The sequence below is a fragment of the Struthio camelus genome, chromosome 3 (assembly GCF_040807025.1).
Source record: "Struthio camelus isolate bStrCam1 chromosome 3, bStrCam1.hap1, whole genome shotgun sequence".
In the NCBI taxonomy this organism is placed as follows: Eukaryota; Metazoa; Chordata; class Aves; order Struthioniformes; family Struthionidae; genus Struthio; species Struthio camelus.
The window spans coordinates 73,168,007-73,190,566 of NC_090944.1; the positions used below are offsets into that span (position 1 = coordinate 73,168,007).

Consider the following 22,560-nt stretch of genomic DNA (forward strand, 5'->3'; position numbering starts at 1 on the left):
TAGCACAAATCATGTTTTACAAAATCACAGATTATGTAACTGACAAATAGTAAGGATTAAAAAAATTCAGGTCATGGGACAAGGACCACCAGTCAAATATAAAGCTTTCACTTCATGTTCAAGCTCCTATACAGGTCACCTACAGCATTCCTTGACTGAGGAGTTAATCATTTGAGTTGCATTACAAATTACACTGTTTTTGTTGCCAACTTGGCTCGTTTCTTTTCACTTCAGTTCTAACAACTTGCAAGCAGCCATCTCCTTCAGCTGCTAGTTAAACATGAATGCTTTAGATGTCGTTTGAAAGCTAAATTATAGATAATTCTCTGAAAATGTGCTGTTTGAAATCTGGCTGCTTGAAACTAAAAATGACAAAAACAATCATGAAATTGAAATGAGATTAGCTGAAAGAAACCAAGATAACAATTGGTATCATATAACTTGGAATCTACTAGCAATATTTCACAGAATCACAGAATGGCCAAGGTTGGAAGGGACATAAGGAGATCATCTAGGGCAACCCCCCTGCTCAGACAGGGTCTTCTACAGCACATTGCACAGGATCACGTCCAGACGGGTTTGGAATATCTCCAAGGAAGGAGACTCCACAACTTCTCTGGGCAACCTGTGCCAGCGCTCTGTCACCCTCACAGTCAAGAAGTTTCTCCTCAGGTTCAGATAGAACTGCCTGTGTTTCTGTTTGTGCCCATTGCCCCTTGTCCTGTCGCTGGGCACCACGGAGAAGAGGCTGGCCCCATCCTCTGGACACCCTCCCTTCAGATACTTGTACATATTGATTAGATCTCCCTTCAGTCTTCTCTTCTCTAGGCTGAACAGGCCCAGCTCTCTCAGCCTTTCTTCAGAGCAGAGGTGCTCCAGTCCCCTCATCATCTTTGTAGCCCTCCGCTGGACTCTCTCCAGGAGTGCCACGTCTCTCCTGTACTGGGGAGCCCATAATTGGGCACAATTTGTTACATAGGATCCAAAATCAAAAGCTACAGGTTTTGCAAAACACATTTTCTCTAAATGAACTTCAGCTTCACTTTATACAGAAACCATTGAGAGTTAAATGTACAAGGAGACTGAAATACATTCAACGAATCAAGTATTTGACATCTGTTCAAAGGAAGGCCAAATAATCATCTTCAAAAGTGTTACACTTCTCACTTTCTAAATAGAATCTGTAAGAACAGACAATTCATTAAAACTACATCACTGAGACAGAAACATTTATTTCTGTAGTATGCAGGGCTTGAAAAACAAACAGAAAACAAAAAAACCCTTGAAGCCCAGAACATTCACACTACGTAACACAAAACAGTGCAGAAATCTAAACCTAGAGATTAGAAAAATAGTAAAAGTTGTCAGAAGGTGCAAAAAATAAAATTACATAAAGCTCAAGACAAAATAAAATTGTCCACTGACAGCGCTGAGTGGTTTTGTTTGTTTGTTTTTAAGCACTAACACTTCAATACAGGTGGAGCAGAGGGCAGACCAGGAACATAAAACGGCAAACCCAATCACTAGAAGACACCCCCAGAATGGTAGCATTCAAGTAGATGCAAAGACAACACAAGAATTATTAGTAAACCTACTGACAGAAGGAAGGGCCTAACAGCACTTTCTGACTTCTGTGTTTTTTATAACCAAATGCAATGAAATCAAGCAACGCTTGAGATAAGGATCAAGCCTGTTTTTTGAAGAACTTTGTGCACTGAAGACAACATTACAGATTATCAATATTATCAACATAAGACAAGAAAATGTTATTCCATATAAATAAAGTCTTCGGATTCACAATCCTTTTCAAAGGCAAGACGGTATGAGGGACAGAAGCCCAGAAAGAGAGTGTACTTTAATCCATAGGGCACTGCAGAGAATCGCACAATAAATTCTTATCTGCTTTAGCAGACAAGACCAAAACTATTTAACACCTAACAGATCAAACGCAAATCCTTAAATTGTACCTCAGAACCCAAAGGAAATCACAGCACAGTAGTGGCACAATTCTTAACAGAAATACTTCTTAATCATCAAATATGCTATGCTATGGCAACTAAAGTGTGTTGTACCCCTGGAAAAAACCTGGTAGCAGTAAACCCAATATGATTAGGACAAGAGCAGCTGTGAGAATACCAGCTTCTGAAGGGAAAGGTTAAGCTTTTTGTGAAGAAAGTCTTTATAAACATCCTTCAGACCTATTGCCATTTGGGCACTCTTAGGTACAAACCTAAGTAACTAAATAACAGCATGTTTCCTAAATTAATGGAATATATGAAATAAAGATGCAACTGTCAGTATGCCTCTTTGTTTTTAATAAACTCTTCATACCTTTCTTTGATTGCCTCCTAAGCAAGCCCCAACGCCTCCTTGCTACATTTTGCTGTGCCAAGCATTACAAAAAGCAAACATAAGAGAGGATCACATACATATAAAATACACTAATTTGCCAATAGTGTCAAATTCCAGAGCAACAGATTTTACTGAAAAGGAGATTCCATCAAAATGCTGTCAATTAACTAACTTAATACTAGAAAAATTAAAGAAAGGTTCCATCTGTGAAAATAAAAAGCATACATTTGTAAATTATAAAAATGCAAATTCTTGTTGGTATGAGTTATCACAGTTCAAAATGCTTAAAATCCAAACTTCTAGCCCATCCTATTTCAAACACAGTAGTTTCCAGATAGATACTTACTATTGAGACTATATTGACATCAGTGTAGCTGGACTACAGCATATTTTATCTACAAGATAACCACTACTACAAAACAAAATATCCACTGGTACACTTTCCTCATTATTACATTAGGATGAGTCTAATATCAAAGGGAATAAATAGACCTGTGTTGACTTTACTCCAGTAGAACTACGGCAGTACCTGACAATTTGACAGTCAAGGAACTTTTCCCCTTATTAACCTTCTCTTTGTTTGCTTTTACCTTTCCTGTGACTGCCCTTTGGTCTTCCGATTGAACAGCTTTTTGATTTGGTCAAACATCATCACAAAACTGTACCAGCTCTAACTCCAATATTCTTACAACTACAATCGTAAATTCTGACAAGCCAAAGAAAATATTTGCAAAATACTTGGAAAATTGGAAGTTTCATGCAGACATACATGCACAGGAAGCAAGCAAAACATACGAACTGTGCTTAAAAATGAACACCCAGGGAAACTGTTTTCAAGCTAGAATGGCAGAAATATATGGATACAGTTAACCATATTCCTTTACCATAAGCAAGTCCCTATCTCATTCTGAATTTCCTTTGTAAAAATGGTTTTAAGGATTACCTGCAAAAACTTTTACCAAAATAAATATATATGTGCATACGTATGTGTGTGTCTGTGTCTGTGTCTGTGTCTGTGTGTGTGTGTGTGTGTGTATATAGGTCTCTTTATTACACATAACAGGCTTAAAATATTCTCTTCATGTTTTTATACACACACACATATATACACACACACACTCTTTGAAAACAACAGATAGGTAAAAATTGATCTTTCCTCTAATGGTGTTGGAGCTAGGAGATATAGCTATTTTTTCAGTGCTCAGAACAGTCAATCACTAGTCAGTTTTGTTCCCAGGTAGTTTAGAGGTATATACAAATAACAGGAGTCTGCTGAATAACGACCATCTCAGGTAACAAATTTTGATACCAAGTAAAGTAAAGAGCAAAAAGGGGGGTTGCTGGTATATTTGGAGAAACATGTACTAGTACTGAGTATTCATATCCACTCTGGCTTAGTTCAGATGGCTACATCTTTCAACAAGAAAATCAAAATGCCACTGTTTTCCATTCATGCCCTTAACACAGCAAATTCTCATATATCTCCTTCCAATTTGTATTTCTCTTGGCAAATTGTATAATGGCACTGCTCAACTTCACCATTACATAGAGAGGCTGCTTCTGACAAGACAAACCAGAATTTTTATCATGCCAGAGTTCAACATGCAAAATAAGAAGGGAAAAATATCAAGGTTTTAGGCATGTCTCAAATCTATGCTTTCTCAGATGGCAAATTCACTTTAAGTCCCATCTACTCTCTACAGGCCACCTTTCTGCAGTTAAAAAAAAATCTTGCTGTTTTTGGTTTGTTTGGGGAGGCGGGGGGAGTTACTTTATTTCAGCAACTCTTTTTCAGTACATTTCCAAACAGCTGCATTGCTACAACTGGGAGGGTAGGAAAGCACCAAGGGATAGATAGGAACCTCTGAACCTAGTTTTGCCAGGGAAAGACAGCGTATCAAAAAAAGGCACCCACACAAAATAACTACTAGCAGTGTATTAGCACTAGCAAAGCAGTGCATCTCCAAGGGAATTATGTGCTAAGTATCTGTAGCCAGTTTGCAGTCTCAGATTGTTCAGGCAGATCAAAGAAACTGTAACATAACACAAAATCTGCAGATAGTTATTAGCTCCTTTAGTTCTACTGATAACCAAAAATTTCCACTGACAGACAATTCTGTACTGAAAACTAAACATTCCTAAGAATATGAATTCAATGGGCATTCATTTCTGTGACAAAGACTAATACATATTCTAATACTAGTGATAATCCAATTATCTTTCTGTACAGCACAATCTCATTGTTGGAATGACAGTCTGATTTTTCAGTACAAAGTCTTTTTCCAATACATTTTTATAGCATTGTTTAATTGTAAAAATTTGTATTTAACACTAATACTTACCCTCAAACTAAAAGCTCTATTTAATAAGCTTCCTAATGAATTGCAGTAAACTGCATTATTGTATATCCAGTCAAGACAAATCACAGTTAAAAGCAAAATAATCAAAACAACAACAACAAACTATAAAACAACCTTATGGGGGGTGAGTTAGGAGCTATGTAAACCAGCACCACCATGAAAAATGTACACTTGTAACCACGCCTCTTGATCGAGAAAACATTGTTTGCGTCCCTTGCTCTGCTAAACACTTTCTATATAACCACAAGCAAGTCACTTACACCTTTGTCTACCCATTATGCAGCAACATCGACCAACTGAATAGAAGATAAAAGACGGGGCACTCGTTTTGTCTTTATACCACTGTGTCATGAGCTTGTTCCAAAGCATGTTTTGTGACTCTGTTATTAAAAAACATACTCTATGTTTTGCTTACACTACTGGCAGTGTTCAACTGTTGACTGTATTAGTAATAATGGAAACAGACAAGACAGTTCTGGATGAAAAGCAGATTTAATAACAAAAGCCTATGTCAAGATAATACTTCCCTTGCTATGTACTGTACTGTCATTTAAAAGTAATTTTAAGGCGTTAAACTTGAGAAAGTCTCTCAAATATGGACAATGCATGAGATAACAGATGTGGAGATGCCAGCCTGTTCGTGCTCAGAAGCATGTATCTATCACCTGTTTGCCCACATGTATGGTAAACATTTTTACATTAACATCGAATTACATACATCCATCATTGTAACCAGCTCTTTTGACATGTTGACCAAAACCTATCCAGCTGACATGCTTCAAACTGTTTACATCCTTCCATATTTGCCATAAAACTCAAGAGCTCCTAACCTAAACAAAACCTTTAATCCTCCTTAATAACAGTACAGTAGTATCTTTCCCCTTCAAAATTTCACAGCACACAGGAAAAAGAGTAACACTACGATATATGAAGTATGTCGAATTAAAGGGAAATACAGTATTGAATGTGATAATTTTTTCATATAATTTAACCAAATTATTTGAAACTGTCCACAGAGCACCGGGATGTTCAGTGGCATTTACCTGTAGTAGAAACTCACAGCATACAAATATCTTGGCAAGACACTCTCATAGTACAGAGAATTAGTAATATCGACGCATATCAGTGCTGGGAATATAGTTTAGAAGTTCAGGATTCTCATCCACATGCTATCACCACAGAACTTAGAGCATTCCAAATTTCCTGAATTCACAGTTTGCTAACCTCTAAAAGATTCTGCCTACATGTAACTTGCAATGTACTCATCCCTATATCCCAGCATTGATAAAAATAAAAGCTTAGTGGCAGTCTGCTGCACACATGAGAAATAAGAAGTAAGTTCAAAACAAAAAAATCTCTTTTCATGTAAATATATACAGCAGGACAGGATAACGGGGAAAGAAAAACTTAAATTACTTTTAAAAGCCTCTGTCATTCTTTTATTATCCCAGAAACATCAGCAGCTCTCTAAAGAGCACCTCAGATAGCAAAGAAACAACACTTAGCTCTAATCAATATGCTAATTTCAAAAAAAAAAAAAACAAACTATTATTCTCTTTATTTAAATTCTACCAACTCAAAAAACTTATTTTTAGGAAGAAACAAGACAACCAAATATATTATTAGGAACTGCGCCATTCAATTAATGCTACTGAATATCCAGTACTTTTAAATGTAACATAACAGTCCAAAGTAAAAAGGCAGCATGCTAAGTCACCTCCATCGTATTGAGACACAATCACTCAAAAGATATTATTAAAAACAATTCCCCAAACAAGAACATTGAACTTTTTCTTTTTAAAAGAAAGGTTATTTCCTCATAGAAACCACAGTCAGGGGTTTTCCAGGTAACTCTGTCTTGTTATAAGTATTACCTTCTCTGTAAAGTTTCAGGTGGTGAATATCTTTTTCATGAAAATGGGAGTGTGCAGTTTCACTGAAAAAATGCTGGAAATAAAAACATTTACTTGCACCTGATTGTAAGTTTTTTTTTTTTTTTAAAGGTTTTGCTAAATTGAGGTGATACAGCAGACTAATGAGTGGTTTTACTGAGTATCACCAACATGGGCCAAATCCTCTTGTGGAACACAAACACCACGACAATTACCACTCCAAGACTGGAGTTCCAAAAAAAAGTTTCCTTCACCATAACCAGCTGCAAAAACTGAATATGCAGTAGGCACAGTCAGAAGGGCCAGCAGCCTAGCCTGTTACAGTTAGCCAGCACTTTTCGTTGCTTGCATGGCTTTGCTTTCGACACTTCTAACGTTTGGTAAGTTAGTCCACACGTTCATTTGTCCAAGTGATATGCCTATCTGAGGCTGAATTTTCTTTTTTCAGAAAGAGAGAATAGGAAAATTGCCATCAGAATGGTTCATTTTCAAAAATGGAACCTGGAAACAATATAATTTGCATAAATTAAATCCTTCTAGTGAACTTTCCACCTTCTGAGAATCCGCCCAAATTTGGCCTTAGAAAACAGTCTGCATATGCTCATATGACTTCCTAAAATTTAACAGTTAAATTCCCAAAACACTTCATTGATATTAAGTATGTAGCTTCTGCACAGACTTGGGGGTTAGGTTTTGCAAGAGCAGCTACTCTTGGCCAGGCTGCACTAAGTCCTGTTACCTAAACTGAGAGCAGATCCTACTTTTCCTGTGGTCTCAGTAATTTCTTAGTGCATCAGAAAATTGAAGGTGAGAATCTGCCTGGGGTAAACGAAAAGTAAACAAGACTGGGGGGCAAGGAGGGGTGGTATGCAGGGGCACAAACTGGATGCTTGATTCAAACACAACTAAATAAGAAAGTGAAGTGAGAAGAGAAAGATACTGGAAGCTAGCAAGAAGAAACCAACATTAAAGTAAATGTTGGCAAGGAGTAAGACAAACAGATTAGAGCAAGGACAGACAAAGACTACAGGAACCAATAAAGCAGAGAAGACAGGACGAGAGGAAAAAAACCTTGATCATATCAGTCAGACCAACACATGAAGCCTGGGGAAAAAAACACATGGAAGGAAAAGCAGAGAGCAAGAGGACCCATACTAAAGTAACAAATTATCACAGAAGCTAAACATGAGCAAAGGAAGTAGAAGAGTATCAGAGCTGAAGATGAATGCAGACTATGGGTGGAAGAAAGTGAACAGGCAAAAAAAAAATCATGGTCAATGACTGGAAAATAGAGAGGAAATTTGGAATGGCTAAGCAAGGAGTTTGGAATAATAAAGTGGAAAAAAATGGAACTGCAATGAAAACTTTGGAGTAACATGATGGAATGTTGTGTTTAGGGCACAAATAGGAACTAAATGAAAAATTCAGAACATAAGTAAATAAATTAGGGAATAGGCTTGTCAATGACGAGGAGATGAGAAAGACAGAGGTACTGACATGAGCTCAACTTGAAGTGGAAGGGGTAGAATGAGTTATAACTAGGCAACAGCACATTTTCTTTCCTGTCTAGAATTTAGCCCAAGTTTTCACAGTCTTACCATTCTTGCCATTAACATTTCCTCTCCAACCAAAGCCAGATGAGGTAGAAAATAGTAGTCGGCTACTGCAACTTTTTCTCGCTCTTGTTAGCTGAAGCAAAGACTTTTCAACGGAACTGTTTAGGCCATCAGGGCTTTTTTTTTTTTTTTTTTTTTTTTAAATCAATCTAATTATATGTATTCAAGTACTCAAACATTACAGAATTAAGGTTGCCTATGAAACCCAATTTTCTCTATGACCCTTTATTATAACCGTTGCATTGAGTGGTGATCTTCTAATGAGCTACCAGCATTTCCTGTTTTCTCATTTAATACTCCAATCCCATTTCTCTATCATTACATAGTAGCCAGTCCTTCCATCTAGAATACCAAAAAGTTCATTTTTTCATGGATTTTTCTTTTCTACTCATCACTACAGTATCCGCAGGCTTTACAATCATCTTATTTTCACCAGTTTATCTTCTCACATAAAGTAAAGACATTGTGATAAAAAAAATACTAATTTGGGATATCTGATATCCTACAAGAACATCATGTCTCAGAATAGCATAATACTTTTTTACATCAAATTTCTTACTGACCTCTGTTACAGTTGTAAGCATTCAGTTCCTGAGCAAATTATACTTTGTTACATCTCAATTTCTGCTTAATATGACACTCCAGTCAGCAACTATCTTTAAGAATTTATATTGAAACAATATATGTCAATAAAGGAACTCATATCTTAGCTTTATATATATACCACTTGTATGGTCTATCCACAAACATGGACAGTCTGTTACATTCACAGTCAATATATTAGAGGAAAGAAAGATACTGTTACTGGAGTAAAACTCTCATTTCACAATTTCCAGTTTCATCACAGCAACACCTAGTGCGAAAGAACGGAGGTCTACTGTACAGAAAGATGGACTGTGGGGTGTTTGTTTTCTTCTAGAGATTACACAAATATCAGCTGTCCCCCTTTGATGTTTCCGATACGTAATAATTTAAAGGTCCAATAGGAATACAGAACAATCAAAACAGTGACTTTCTCATCCGTCAATTTTGTGCCAAGAATGTCCCTGTGGTATTTCTCATGCCTACTGCTTATAGTTAATGGACTAAAATCCAATCTTTCACATAATCATAATTCAGTATAACTCATTTGGTAACTACTGAAACCTTATTTGTGGGAGGTGTACCTTGCGCTACTCTCTAGCAATGCCAACAATGTCCCTTCTCAATCCGTTACTAAGTTATGATTTGTTGTAAAAATAACTTAGGTATTAGACACGTGCAGTCGTTCTGTAACAGTGCCCTTACTCTCCCACAGACGTACAACCGTGAGTCGTTGGTGGTGTTTTCTAATTCAACGAATTTTTCTTAAATGACTGTGAATTGTCTTTCACTGAGATTTAGAAAAAGCTCAGTCTGATATTGCTGAAGTGCAACTTCCTACCATAAATGGTCATGTAAAGAGCAGAGTCAGCACCGAGTGCAGGATCGCCCTAAAAAGATATATCCATTAACTAGTCATTTAATTGAATGCAAATTAACAGAATTTCTGTTAAGACTTTGGCCCAAAATGAGTATGTAAAACTGAAAGTACAATATGTACATTCTATTACAATTCTATTCAACTTCCAAAAATAACAGACAGCAATTTCGGGTTTAATCTTTAACTGGTATTATAATGCCAGAGGATGGTGCTATTTGCCTGCACACCATCCAGGTAATTTAGAAACAAAAACACGAGTTTTATACGCATACTGACCTTAACTATGCAAGCATATTCCAAGCATATATGCAGACTGTATTACAGGAGTGCAAGGCATTTTCAGCTTCCTAATCCGCAAATTCTACTTAAGTACCAAAATCTTTCAGTAAGAAAGATTTAAAGCAAATTTAAAGTAAAAAGGACAGTGAACAATAAAAGCATACTAGCTGTTAATAAACAAAAAGTAAAATCATCTCGGATCTGTTCAACTCTTCCAAATTTATTAAATAAAGTTTCTTTAGAAACACAATGAGGTGGCCGTTCACAGTTGCAGAAGAGTAAATGCATTTACTAGTCCTACACAAATAAGTATGTTGAAGCTGTAAGTAAACAGCCAGTAATTTCAGCTTTTATATGTTCAGGAAAATTGTATTTTGCCAGCTTCTAGTGTAGTGAGAACCCTAATGTAAGATTAGTTTAAACCTCATTTAATTTAATTTAGGTGCTCTGAATTCTCAACTCCCCCACTCTGCTTGTGACACTTTAACCACTCTAGACCCTGACTGGGTCTGAGAGCTAACATCTGTGGGGGAATTCATCAGTGTTTTCTTAAAGACAGCCAAATTTGACAGTTTTTACTTCCACATATTCACTTTTCTGTTTCTCTGCAAGGTAGCTCTCTCTAAAAAATACATTGATCTGATGCTCCTCTATGTTTTCCATGATTTAAAGAATGACAGTAGACTGCAATGTCACAGCATAGGTATTTCAGAGCGGAAGATTTGTGACTTCAGAGGACCAAAAGAATAACCTAATCATACGTCAAGAATTCATTAACCACCGAGAGCAGTGTCAGGTCTTATCATATAAGGCATTATTGCAAAGAACCAGTAATCTTCATGAACAGATGGGAGTATGGTTAGAAAAGGTTAAGGTCAAGCAGTACAGTAATAATTGAAAACACTACATACAGATATATATAAAATGTGTGTGTTTATAAAAGCAATGTATTTAATGTATTTAATCATAAAAACAGGAATCATACACAAGCACAAGGGAGAGAGGCTCGCTAACTGGCATTGACTTTGCATTGTCTGCTTGCAAGGTTATGCTAATTTAACAGCAAAGTCTCAGCAGCGCCCGCCCCCACCCCCACTTTTAGCTTGTGTATTTTTCTTTAAAAAGACAAAGATAAACATACTCTACTTACATATTTTATAAAGAGCCAGCAAGAGACTCCAATTTTGAAAGCTTTACCTATAATGAAGATGAAAGGAAATGACAGTATGCATTAGAATTTCATTAGCGGTGAAGACAGAGATGGTAGGAATGGTGGTATGGTTTTGGCCAACAGAAATGGTCTTGATGAGAAGGGAGCACATTATATGGAATATAAGTTCATACTTCGGGGTTTTACTTCGTATCATTACAAAACTGTCTTCTTAATTATCCTCACCACCCCTCCCACCCACGAGACATAGAAAGAGGCATCTTCCCAAGCCATTATTTAAGGCATTTCTCTGGAATCTGGTAAAACTAGGCATAAAAAGTCCTTACCATATCTGATAAGCACTCTTGACATTTTTTTTTTTTTGTGCATGCATGCTTTAGTAAACTATCATCTTCCAATAAAGAATTATTTCACCATAGACTCCTAACAACCACCTCTGTGTGGAAAGTTCAGTGTTTGTTCATATTAATAACTTAAAGTAGACTGATGCTGCATTTTTGATACAAATTTTTAAATGCTAATTAAATTGCTCAGTCCATAATCATACTAGAGACATGAAGAACTCCAAATAACTGTGTTAGGCTTCAGTTAACACAGAAAATTGCTGTTGTAGAGAAAGGTAACTATGGCACAGCAAAGACCGATAAAGTTACAGAATCGTGTCTATATGAACCAAAAGTATTCCTACAAAAACCAGCAATATCAAAGACGACAGCAACTCTCTATATTGCAAACTATGCTTGGATACAGAAATGCAAACAAAAAGTACTTACTGACAAATAACTGTGATACGATGAAAGCTATTACACTATTATAAATCCCAACATAAAAATTAAAGACACCAAATTAACTAGAGACAGTGATTGTCCAAGTTATTGCAAAATATAGTTAGAAGTGAAGTATGTTCAGTTCATGTCCTTCTTTGCCATGAGCGATTTTAATAAATTGAGGAAACTGCCAGGGAAAAAGTTGGCAGTATTTACCAGAGCGAAAATAATTACACTGGGAGATATGGTCAAATGAAGACAAAACCAGTAAAAGGCAAAACTGATATTCTAAAAGATTGCCTACTTTGCAAAAAACGACAGTGTTATATGCAAGGCCTCTAGCTTATTATATTCAGTGCATAAACAATGCCTTACAATCTGGATGAAAAAAAGCCTCCAAAGAAACAAGAATGAGCAGTGAAAAACAAACTACAGTAGCACACATGACAGGGCTCTCACAACTAAGGTAGTCTCACAGAATAGAGCGTCCTTGCATGCACCCCCAAAACAGTAGGAATTCTTTTCAGAGCAAGTATTCATAGTTGGGCATATGGATTCCTTTTACTTACATAGCTACCTACTGTAAACAGAATTTTTAAAGAAAAAACAACATACCTGCTCACATGAACTAATAATACAGCTGATGAAATGTAAATAGCATTTCTTATGTAGCTTATACAGCTCACACTATAGAACTGCCAGATCTACCACCTGACAAGCCCCTGATTAAGTACAGTGGAAAGAGCTGTACTACAAAAGTAATGACAGAGTAAAAGTATTTTAGATATGATATTTGACAGCGTTTTACAAAACAACATAGCTCAGAGGTGACACTATAACTTGAAATTCCTGCCTCTTTTACTTGTTCCAACAGATCTCTTAAATAGTCAAATCTTAAAAATTATTGGAAATGCACAACTCTGGAAAAAGCTAAAAAATAGAGTTGATTTTTTAAAGTTCTGAATCTTAAACAGTTCTTAATACACTCATGTAAAAGGTATTTTGCAATTGTTATGAAGCGAAAAACGTTGAAACAGGATCAGCTTTTTATCATGCTTAATGTATCAAAAAGAGTAGAAGTTAAGAAAGGATATGTGAGAAATGAAAAGAATTAAACATGCATTGTTCTCATTTGCACATGTAAATCAGGTAAAGTTAAACATTTCACACAAAATCCAATCAAATGAAATTTGCTGAGTGAATCGACACCTTTTACAGTATTTGTTTTACTAGGCTTAAGTTGAAAATAATGAAGCGAAACATACATTTATCCAGCTAAACAAAACAACTAATGAGGTACTTCCCTCCCCCCCAAAAAAATGACAGAATGATATTGATCAAGCATCTGCTCTACCCCTTAACTATCCCATGGTTTTACATTAAGAGGAGGTGTTTTATACTGTTAGATCAATGTTACATTATTCCTCAACTACAAAATATTAAGTAGATTTAAAAAAAAAATTAATAGAAATTTCAGCAAAGCTACCCTAAAAAAATTTTAAAATTTTCTTTTCCTACATGCAACTCAACTTAAAAATTAAAAAGAAATGAGATTTACAAATGATTTATTTGAAGATGAGACAGTTTAAGTAGTCTGTGATGACACTCAACATCAACTCAACCAAAGATAACACTAGGAGAAAATCCTTAAGACTAGCTAAATTCTGTTTCAACATGCACCACATCACGATACCAAAGGTCAGAGGTATAGCATCAGAAAAGAAGCTTTTACACTATGCCCATAACCTTCCACTTCCAGTACTACAGTGTACATTCTACACTGTGCTATTATTCAGGGATGCGCTCCCTCTATTTCTACATTAGGAACCACTTCTCAAGTCAGAACCTTTTCCCAACATTATCCAAAGGGTCTTGCACCTTTCCTTAATGCTATTTGCCACTTGTGGTGGAACAGCTGGGGCGGGGGGGCGGGGGGGGAAATGAGGCTAAAGTCTCATCATGTTCACATCTACCAGCTTTTATTAGACCATCTGTATCAGTTGGGGACCTGAGGATGGGTTATTCCTTATGTTTCAGCTCTCCACAGGAAGAGCCCTTAATACGGTCCTCATCATGGTAGCAAATTGCATTTTTATTCCATCTTACTACTGGAGTTTAAAGTTCAAACCACAGCTTTTCTGATCTAGGCAGCTACATCACACTAGTAGCTCCTTGCAGCTAAACTTTACAGATAATCTTGTGTTGTAAAGAACTTTTCCTGTACACACCTCCTTAAACCCTAGCAATTCCTACCATTCAAGAAAGAGTATAATCCAGTTTTGTCCTCAATACTACACCAAAGAAAGTTCAATAAACCAAACACACCTACTGAACAGCAACCACCTTTAACCAAAGTCCTAAAGATATCATTAAATATCATTAAACAAATCTCTAGGAGGACCACCAATGGAGGTCTACATAACAAGGGCCACATAACAAGGAGGACCACGTTCTCAAAGCGTGGCTTGACAGGCAAGCTGTTAGATAAAGCAGTTTGAAACAATCAAGGCATACTTTACTGCCACATTATTTTCCTCTAATTAGTTTTTGCTAATTTTTCAGTTCTCTTGTCTGTCAAGTCAATAGGTTTCAACATCTACTTTAGCTATTTATTTTAAATCTAATTTTAGAATTTAAGGCAGCCTGCTCATTTCCAAAATAAACAGAATTAGCTTGCCACTCTGCTATTTTGCCCTCTATATAGAGAGCATATCTGAAAGGTAAAATGCCTTGGAAGGCAGAGGAAGCAATGGCTATTAAAAAATAACAAGAATATTGGGAAAGAAAAGCTTCAGCGTTCTTTGTTATATAAAACCATTAGTGGCAACACATTTACAAAGGATCTTTGAAACCTGGGTGTGAAACTGCTAAAGATCTTTGAATCTAACTTGCAAAACATAAACCCAAACTGCATCAATGCAGCAGGCTCATTAAGCGTACTGAAATTATCTACATTCCAGAACTTCTACAGTATTGAAAACAATATATTAGAAGTAAAAAGGCACACAGAGTTCACATATCTATTACTATAACTATAGTGACAAATCTATTCAAAAAAAGCTAAGAAGGCAGTTTTCATGGATCACCATTGTTTTTACAAGCAGCTACAACAGATTATGGAGAAGGAAGACATCATTCCAAAAGAAACACACTACCGAAGCTACCAGAAACAATGGACATCGTTAGGGATTTGGTGAATCTAACATTAACTAGATGATTAAGCTGACTGTAATGGCTTTCACTAACAGATATGAAGCTCTAGTATTAAGCTCTGGTTGCACGTATAGGGGAAACTGTTGCAAGGAGAAGTGGAGATAACAGGCAACCCACAAGATAAAAGTAGCTTCTTCACATATATGGCACCAGATATTTGAGAAACAAAAGATGCACACAAAATGCCAGTCCTGCATTAAAAAGTTAGAAAAAGTTTATAAGAACCGCTCTATTCTTCATCATAACTCTATGCAAATGAATACATTCTTTAAGTCTACCCTTTGAATTGAAGCTTGTTCTGCATTATGTACATTATTTATCTACATTTTTTCTCTGAGAATTTAACTAATTCTTCCAGTTTCCTATAAACGTAAGAAATCTGGCTCAAACCAAAATACCTGAATTCCAGAGTTACCAAAGATGAACTTGCCTAATTAAGTCTACAAAAAAATGACTCACCATACCCTGAACGAATAAGGAAGCCTCAAATCTAGAAAACAACACCCTGTGCATAGATGTGAAACACAGCATTAGAAGCTGTGTTCTTCGTTGTTAAAACTACCTAGAGCAGCAAACTGATTTATAAAAGGCCATGTATCTACTAAGACTAGAAAAAGACTGGACATAGTAAAATACAAAATAGTTTTAAGTAAGCTTTGTAGAGTTATATCAGATAAAAGCCAGAAAGAAATGGTTCATTTGTCAATCTCAAGAAATACACCTCACCTCTAACTTGACTTCAGAGAGGTAGCTGCGCAGACTCAAGTACATTTTTAATGTTTTCTTCTTCCCCACTGAAGAGGAAGAAGAATAAGACACTTCACAAAGCAGCAACTGCCTGAACAGAGAGTATCCCCAACCTTACAACACTTAAGGAGAAACAGCATTAAAAGCGTGTAAGTCAAATAACGTTTTTGCCCGAAAAATGTTTACTTAAAAAAATGTTTTAGCTTTCTTCACTGTTTGCAACTATATTTTAAGTGGCAATTTTCCTCCTTTTTTCAACTTAAAAATTCAGTAGCACTTTGTGTATGCTCAGTTTCATCATTTCACCCAGTTGATAAGCAAAGTTAGTCATTTTCCTGTTTATGTGGGCCAACAACAGGGAAGAGGAAAACATTAGAAAAATAGGAAAATGTGATTATAAAACCACAAGAAGTGGTAGCAAGCACTCAGGCAGGAGGAGTAACAAAAACAACTTCAATTCATATTTTGAAATCAGTTAGATATAAAATTTCCATTTATACTGAGTTTTTAAATGCAGTGAAGATACAAGTTATTCCCTGCCTCTACTAGCTGGTCATCACCGGTTCAGCAAGCCCAGATACGTCCCATATTAAAGTTACTGGCAATCCAGGTTTTCCAAAACTTTTCGCATTTTAACCAATGAACACCTACCAAGGCTCTAACAGTAAACTTGGAATTTATGTTTAATGGCCATAAAGATACACATTTCAAATGTCACAGGTATAACAGAGTAAGTGAGGAATCTGGGACTTAGAGCTATCTACTCTGTGGACTGAAATGCTAGTTTTATGAAGGAATAACATAAGAAAGCTGAGATGATAAAAAATTGTTATTTTGTCACCCAAGAGTAAACTGATCTGGGTGCAAGAAGAGGCACAGAAGTAATGAGTGGGTGGCATTTCTGTTGCTACATCATATGTGATAAAATAAAAGAGCATGCAACTAATATATTTTATAACAATGTTGAACCATATAGAATACAAAACTTAACGATACAGTGAAACTGTCCAGAAGAGAGTAAACAGACAAGGTGAGTTCTGTTAATGTAAGTTTTACAGAGGAGGAACAATTGTATTTGTACTGAGAGATGCCTAGCATGAATGAATATCGTAAATTCCATGTGTTAAGTTTGCATTTTTCTATCTTACTGGATTTTAGATTTTAACTTAATTTCTGAATGTTTACATCAATTTTCTAAGCTATATGTTCTATTAGTATTCCAGCTCCTTTGCCATTGGTAGCTGGCATATTCTAAATTTTCTCTTGCTCACACATTCTTGGATTTGATATTCCTCTACATCTGATGTCTACATTTCTTACTAGCTTCTAAAGCTGAAATGTACTTGTGTACAACTGTGTAATACTACAGTCTCTGTCAACATCCTTATAATTATAACATCTGCATCTGATAGCTTTGAGTAGGCAGGCGCAAACTGTAGGTAAAAGTTTCAGCTTTTAAATTGACACAACAGCTCCACAGCAGCAATCACTTTTCCTTAAGAACGCTAAATGGTACAAGCTTGCAAATAGCTGGTCCAGTCTCCAGAGAACAGTATCTAACCTCAGAAAATGAATAGATAAAATGCCCACTTTCTGCCTTAAGCTGCTTTTAAGTGAAACGATCTCTACAGCAAGTCTAAGTGAACATGTGCTTCCTACTAGGCAGGGTTTTGGCTGGGATTGGGGAAGATAAAGAGGACATTCATTATTTGAGAACTCAGTCTACCAGTTTAGTAATTCAGAAAAACATCAACTTCTCTCACAGATAAAACCCACAAAAGACTGGTATGTAGATGACCTGAGAAAAATACTACAAAATGAAATGATTAAATAAGCTTATTATGAGAAGTCTTGCTACAATCTTAATTATAGGTGTATTTCTTTATTTACCATATGGTTCTCTTAAGAGAATGCACATAATTCTACAATTATCTTGGAATAGATAGTTCAGAGCTTGGAAATCTTATGATGAAAAGAACTTCTTCCTTCATTTCCCTTGGAATTGTTTAACGTCCTCTATCCATTATAATATGAATTCCTCCTAGCACCTTGCATAATACTTCAGTAATTATTCAAAATGCTGATATTGAACCAGGGCTAGATTGACTGGTGCTCTGAGCACTGTTTTTACCCAAGCATGAGAAAGTCAAATACTATGAAAACTAAATATTTAACATCTAGATGTTTTGAAATATTGAAAATGGGCATTTAACTCTGGCTGTAACTCTTGAATTAAGCAACTTCAGTCACTCGGTTTATCCAGAGAAAAGGAAATGCAAGGATGGAAGCAGTAAAAGCTTCCTTTTCTTACAGCGTCTATTTTTTTTATCAGTTTTCCAATGAACATCTTAAGGGAAGAAAGCTGCTCTTCAATACCCATGGTGAATCTTGATGTGGTTAAATTATTTTCCTGACCTACAGACAACTCTCACGTTAGCAAAAAATGATTCACATACATAAGAATCTCCCATACGTACACATGGTAGAAAAAGGTATGCCTTACCAAAACCAGAACTGAAGAGTAGTATGTTACCTTGGACACCTTTGATTTAACAGCATTTAAAAGAAACATGACTCCAACCATTCCTTCCTGGCACTCCAGCAATCATATTTGAAAATTTAGTAAATTCTTCCATTATCTTCTAAAGACACACAGGAAACTAAATGATAGCCGATCTTTATCATGACTTGAACGGACTGAGATAGAAGGTCACTGTAAGCACGGGAAGCAGAGCACCTGTTTTCCCAGGATCTCCAGTTCTTGTGGAAACCCTTGAGGAAGCTCTAAAAAGGATATAATCATTTTTTGTTTTATCTAAGCTCTCTTAGCTTCCAAGCCAAACACCCAACATACGTGATACAGTTACCTATGAAAATGATTGACCTACTTTATATTGCTTTATATTCTTTGTTTGAAAAGTAAACTATATTAGTGCAAAAGGACCATAAAAGAAAACTCGGAAAAAGCCTGGAGTGTCACTTTTTCCAGTGTAGGTGTACAATATGTATGAGGAGAATCTCAAAAAGATATCTCAAAGGATTTTAAAAAGCTTTTCATTGCTGATGACACATTTTTCCCTGAAATAAGCCACTTCCTTTCTAAAACCCACACAGTACCTCAGCATCAAGATTCAGTAACTTCTCAAAGTCTGTGTATATATTTTTCTTACATAAAACACCAAAGTCTTAAATTCTCATTACTTTCCATGATTTAAGATATAACTAAATCACCAGTCTTGTCAGATTTCAAACATTTCCATTCAGTAAAGAACACATTCTCTCTGGCACAGACTGAATTTATGCCATATCTGAAAAGCATTAAGCACAATGGGCTTTCAGCACTACAGCGGGCATGTGAGAACTGTCATGTTACTGAATAATTAGCATAGCCAATAAAAGGTGGGGAAAAAAATTCTTCTGAGTTATCTGAGTGCAAATAACTGATTTTCAGACTCACAAAAATCAAAGCACTACAACCCAGTACGGTAACTAGAACTAAAATAAGTGGATTGCTAGGCTAATGAATATATATTGTACATCACCATTAAACTTCAGAATGCTTTCTCCTCCAGGATTTCTTTGGAATCCTAAAAACAATATCCAAAAATATTAGTTTGTGAGTTCTTTTTCCCGTCAGGCTCCCCACTTCAGCTGTCCATTACAATAAAACAGAATTGCCAAAAGTTATCTGTTAAAGCATACTCATCTGAATTTTGATACTGTGCACTAGGAAACATTGGCTACCACACAATCTTCTTCTAATATAAAAAGACAAAAGACCAAAATGTATTCGTTCATGGATTAAGAAACCTGCATCACCACAAACCAAAAGCAAATCCAGCTGCATTCAACTGAGTAAAGAGAAATAGCCAGTTACATGAACTCACATCTAGGCTAACATGTTGTGGAAATATTCATGAGGTTTTTGTTCGTTCGTCATGTAAAAACAAGGTGAAGGGAGGTATTTATACAGGAGAGGCAAAAACAGAATTCTGTAAAATTGAAAGATAAACAGCATTAACAAAATGCAGTCCAAGCATCTGCTCACGGGTAGTATTCTGTAAAACCTCTCAGACTGTCTTCATAAATACCTGAAAAACTTGAATACATGCATTATTAGTAAAAATCATAAACGAACAACAAATGCCAACAAATAAATATCTACTCCTCTATTACAGCTGCAAAGAAACAGCATAGAACAACAAACATTCAGAAAACCGGACTTGAGCTTCTGACACCAGCGCTCTATCTGTAACATAAATTAGCCGTTGCCCCCACAAAGATAGTTCAACTATGAAAATGACTTAAAAAAAAAAATCCTTGTTACCCCAACAACTATTAAACTGAACATGCTCTGTTCACAGTACTTTTTTTCCTGCAAGGACTGCACATTTATAGAGATCTGACCTCCTTCTTGCTTATGCATCACTAAAACCAAAAATCTTAGTGTCATAAAGTGGTTAACAATTCCGTTAAAGGTGCCTGAAAATGGAATAGAATCTAGCTCACTCACCAGTATCTGTATTTGTTCTATAAAACTAACGAGTAAAAAGAAATGAAAATGTAATCTAGCTAGAAAAAGCAAGTCGAAATGAAATGAATACTTGCAGAATGCAGATCCTTTTGACCAAGAGGGTACCATTTTTAAATAAGCATTTTTCAGAAGTATGACTTTTAAAAAGATTTCTCAGAGAAGCCATAAATAACAGCTAAATTCCATCCAAAACAAAATCTATTTGCCTTGCTTATCCAATTATAGTGAAAGCAAACATACTACAGCAATGCAGTCCAAATTGCAATCTCTAAACATCACCAGTATCTGTTGTCGAGACAAAGGTGAAGGACACCTGAGCAACGCTACGTACATGAAGAAACATAACATAAACCAAAACAAGCTACCAGTTAAGTTTCAAAATTTCATTCTTTGATTGTATGGACAGAGGAGACTCAAACTAGCCACTTTAAATATTAAAATAACCTCTATCTTCATCGACTATTAATTCCATACATTGACAAGATAATGAATAAATACTTCACCAGTAAAATTGTTCTTTTTCATCATCTATATTATCCACACTCTCATTTCGAAAAGAGCAAAAAAAGTAAGACAATTTTCACTATGTCTTTATAAGTCTGAAATTCTTAAATTATTCATGAATTCTCCTTTACAATGTATAATTGTAATCTTTGCAGTTCTAGTCATCTTCTGCTCATTTTATCGCCAGAAAGATCTAGAGAAGGGCAATGAGTTACTTCCTAAGGTAATCCTACCATGACTAAGCATCCAAACCAACTACAGATTTTTTGACCAGGACACCATTGGTATATCTAAGAAGCCACAGATTACTGTTTTTAACAAGCGTGCAGTGTAACGTTTCCACAAACCAGATGAAGACCGCTTTCATGGCCCCACAACTACCAGAAACTTATCAATCACTGCATAAAAACCATTCTTCTCAACAATCACCAAAAAAATCACAAACTGTAAATAGCTTTTAATTTCTGTTAAAATAGCTACTTTAACAAACATTAGTCTGGACACAAAAGCAACTGGCAATACAGCAATATTAATTTAAAAGCCCATTCCTATTGAATTGCCCCATTAAGATAGCGTTTGGAAAGAACAACAGACCTTGCTGCAAGAAACGTTCATCATTTGGCTTTTTGTTTTTGCCTCCCCTGTCCCCCCCCAGCTCCTCTTCCTTCCCCATAGAAGGAAGGCCCTATGAGGTCAAAACCATTAGCACACAGAGTAGTATATGTGTCTCGAACTAATGAACATTGCCTCATCATCTAAGCAGAAGCTTGGACATAATGAAATGATTCTGAGAACTGTCTGAACAGTTCAATGAGAAATTATTCATACAGGTATTTTTGAATAAAAATCAATAACCAGGTATGTCAACTTTTAATATCGTGTGCCTCTAAATTTGAGGCATAGATTCCTCATAACATTCTCTGCTTTTCTCAACAAAAAAAAAAAAGTGGCTTTTGCCTGAAAGAGAAAAATGGAAGAGACATTTATAAACACTTTTAAAACAATCAGCTATAGTAGCTCTTGAAATGATCAATTTTTTACTGTAGCAAAGAGCTTGAGAATTAGTACTAGACAGTTAATTGTTTCTTATTTCACTGATACGCTGTCCTTTTTAAGGCTCTAATAAATCTTATAAACTCTATCGAAGGATCTGTAAACACTTCTAGCCAAAAGTAAACTGGAACCCTGATGTAGTATTGGAAGACAGTGGCAGATGCCAGTTTTTGCCTTACTTCCTCCAAAGGAATCTTCCACAGAAGAGAGAAGTATGCCTGTGTAAATCTATCCAAGAATTGGAGTCTGCTCGCACAACAGAAGCAATCATTATAGTCCATTCAGTCACCATTCTGTTGTATAAGTTAAAAAGAAACTGTAATTAAATCAGGCCTTTAAAAATATACATTTTATTTAGGTACATAAAGCAACATCCGCAAGACAATTTTATATTAAATATATTCTGCAGTCACTTAAAAATTATGTACAATATAAATTTAATGTACAAAATACCTTGAGGGTATACAGTCTGAGCACTAGAAGTAATATGTCTATGTAGTTTAATATCTTCCTTTGTACATACACATGCGGACACAGACACAAGTACTTTGACAATATTAATATATGAATTCTAAAGCAAATAGAGCTAACCCCTATTAAACACAAAGAT

The 22,560-nt window shown here is 35.8% G+C and overlaps 1 protein-coding gene and 1 long non-coding RNA gene across 2 annotated transcripts in view; both read right to left on the minus strand.

The window, feature by feature from the left end:
* HBS1L (HBS1 like translational GTPase) overlaps window positions 1–22,560 on the minus strand; it is a 65,536-nt gene that overhangs the window by 29,366 nt on the left and 13,610 nt on the right. The gene's annotated exons all lie outside the window — the stretch shown is intronic.
* Window positions 884–22,236, minus strand: LOC138066751 (uncharacterized). Its single transcript, XR_011140217.1, has 3 exons — window positions 22,130–22,236; window positions 11,112–11,158; window positions 884–937 (listed from the first exon to the last, which is right to left on the minus strand). It is a non-coding gene; the product is annotated as an uncharacterized lncRNA (long non-coding RNA).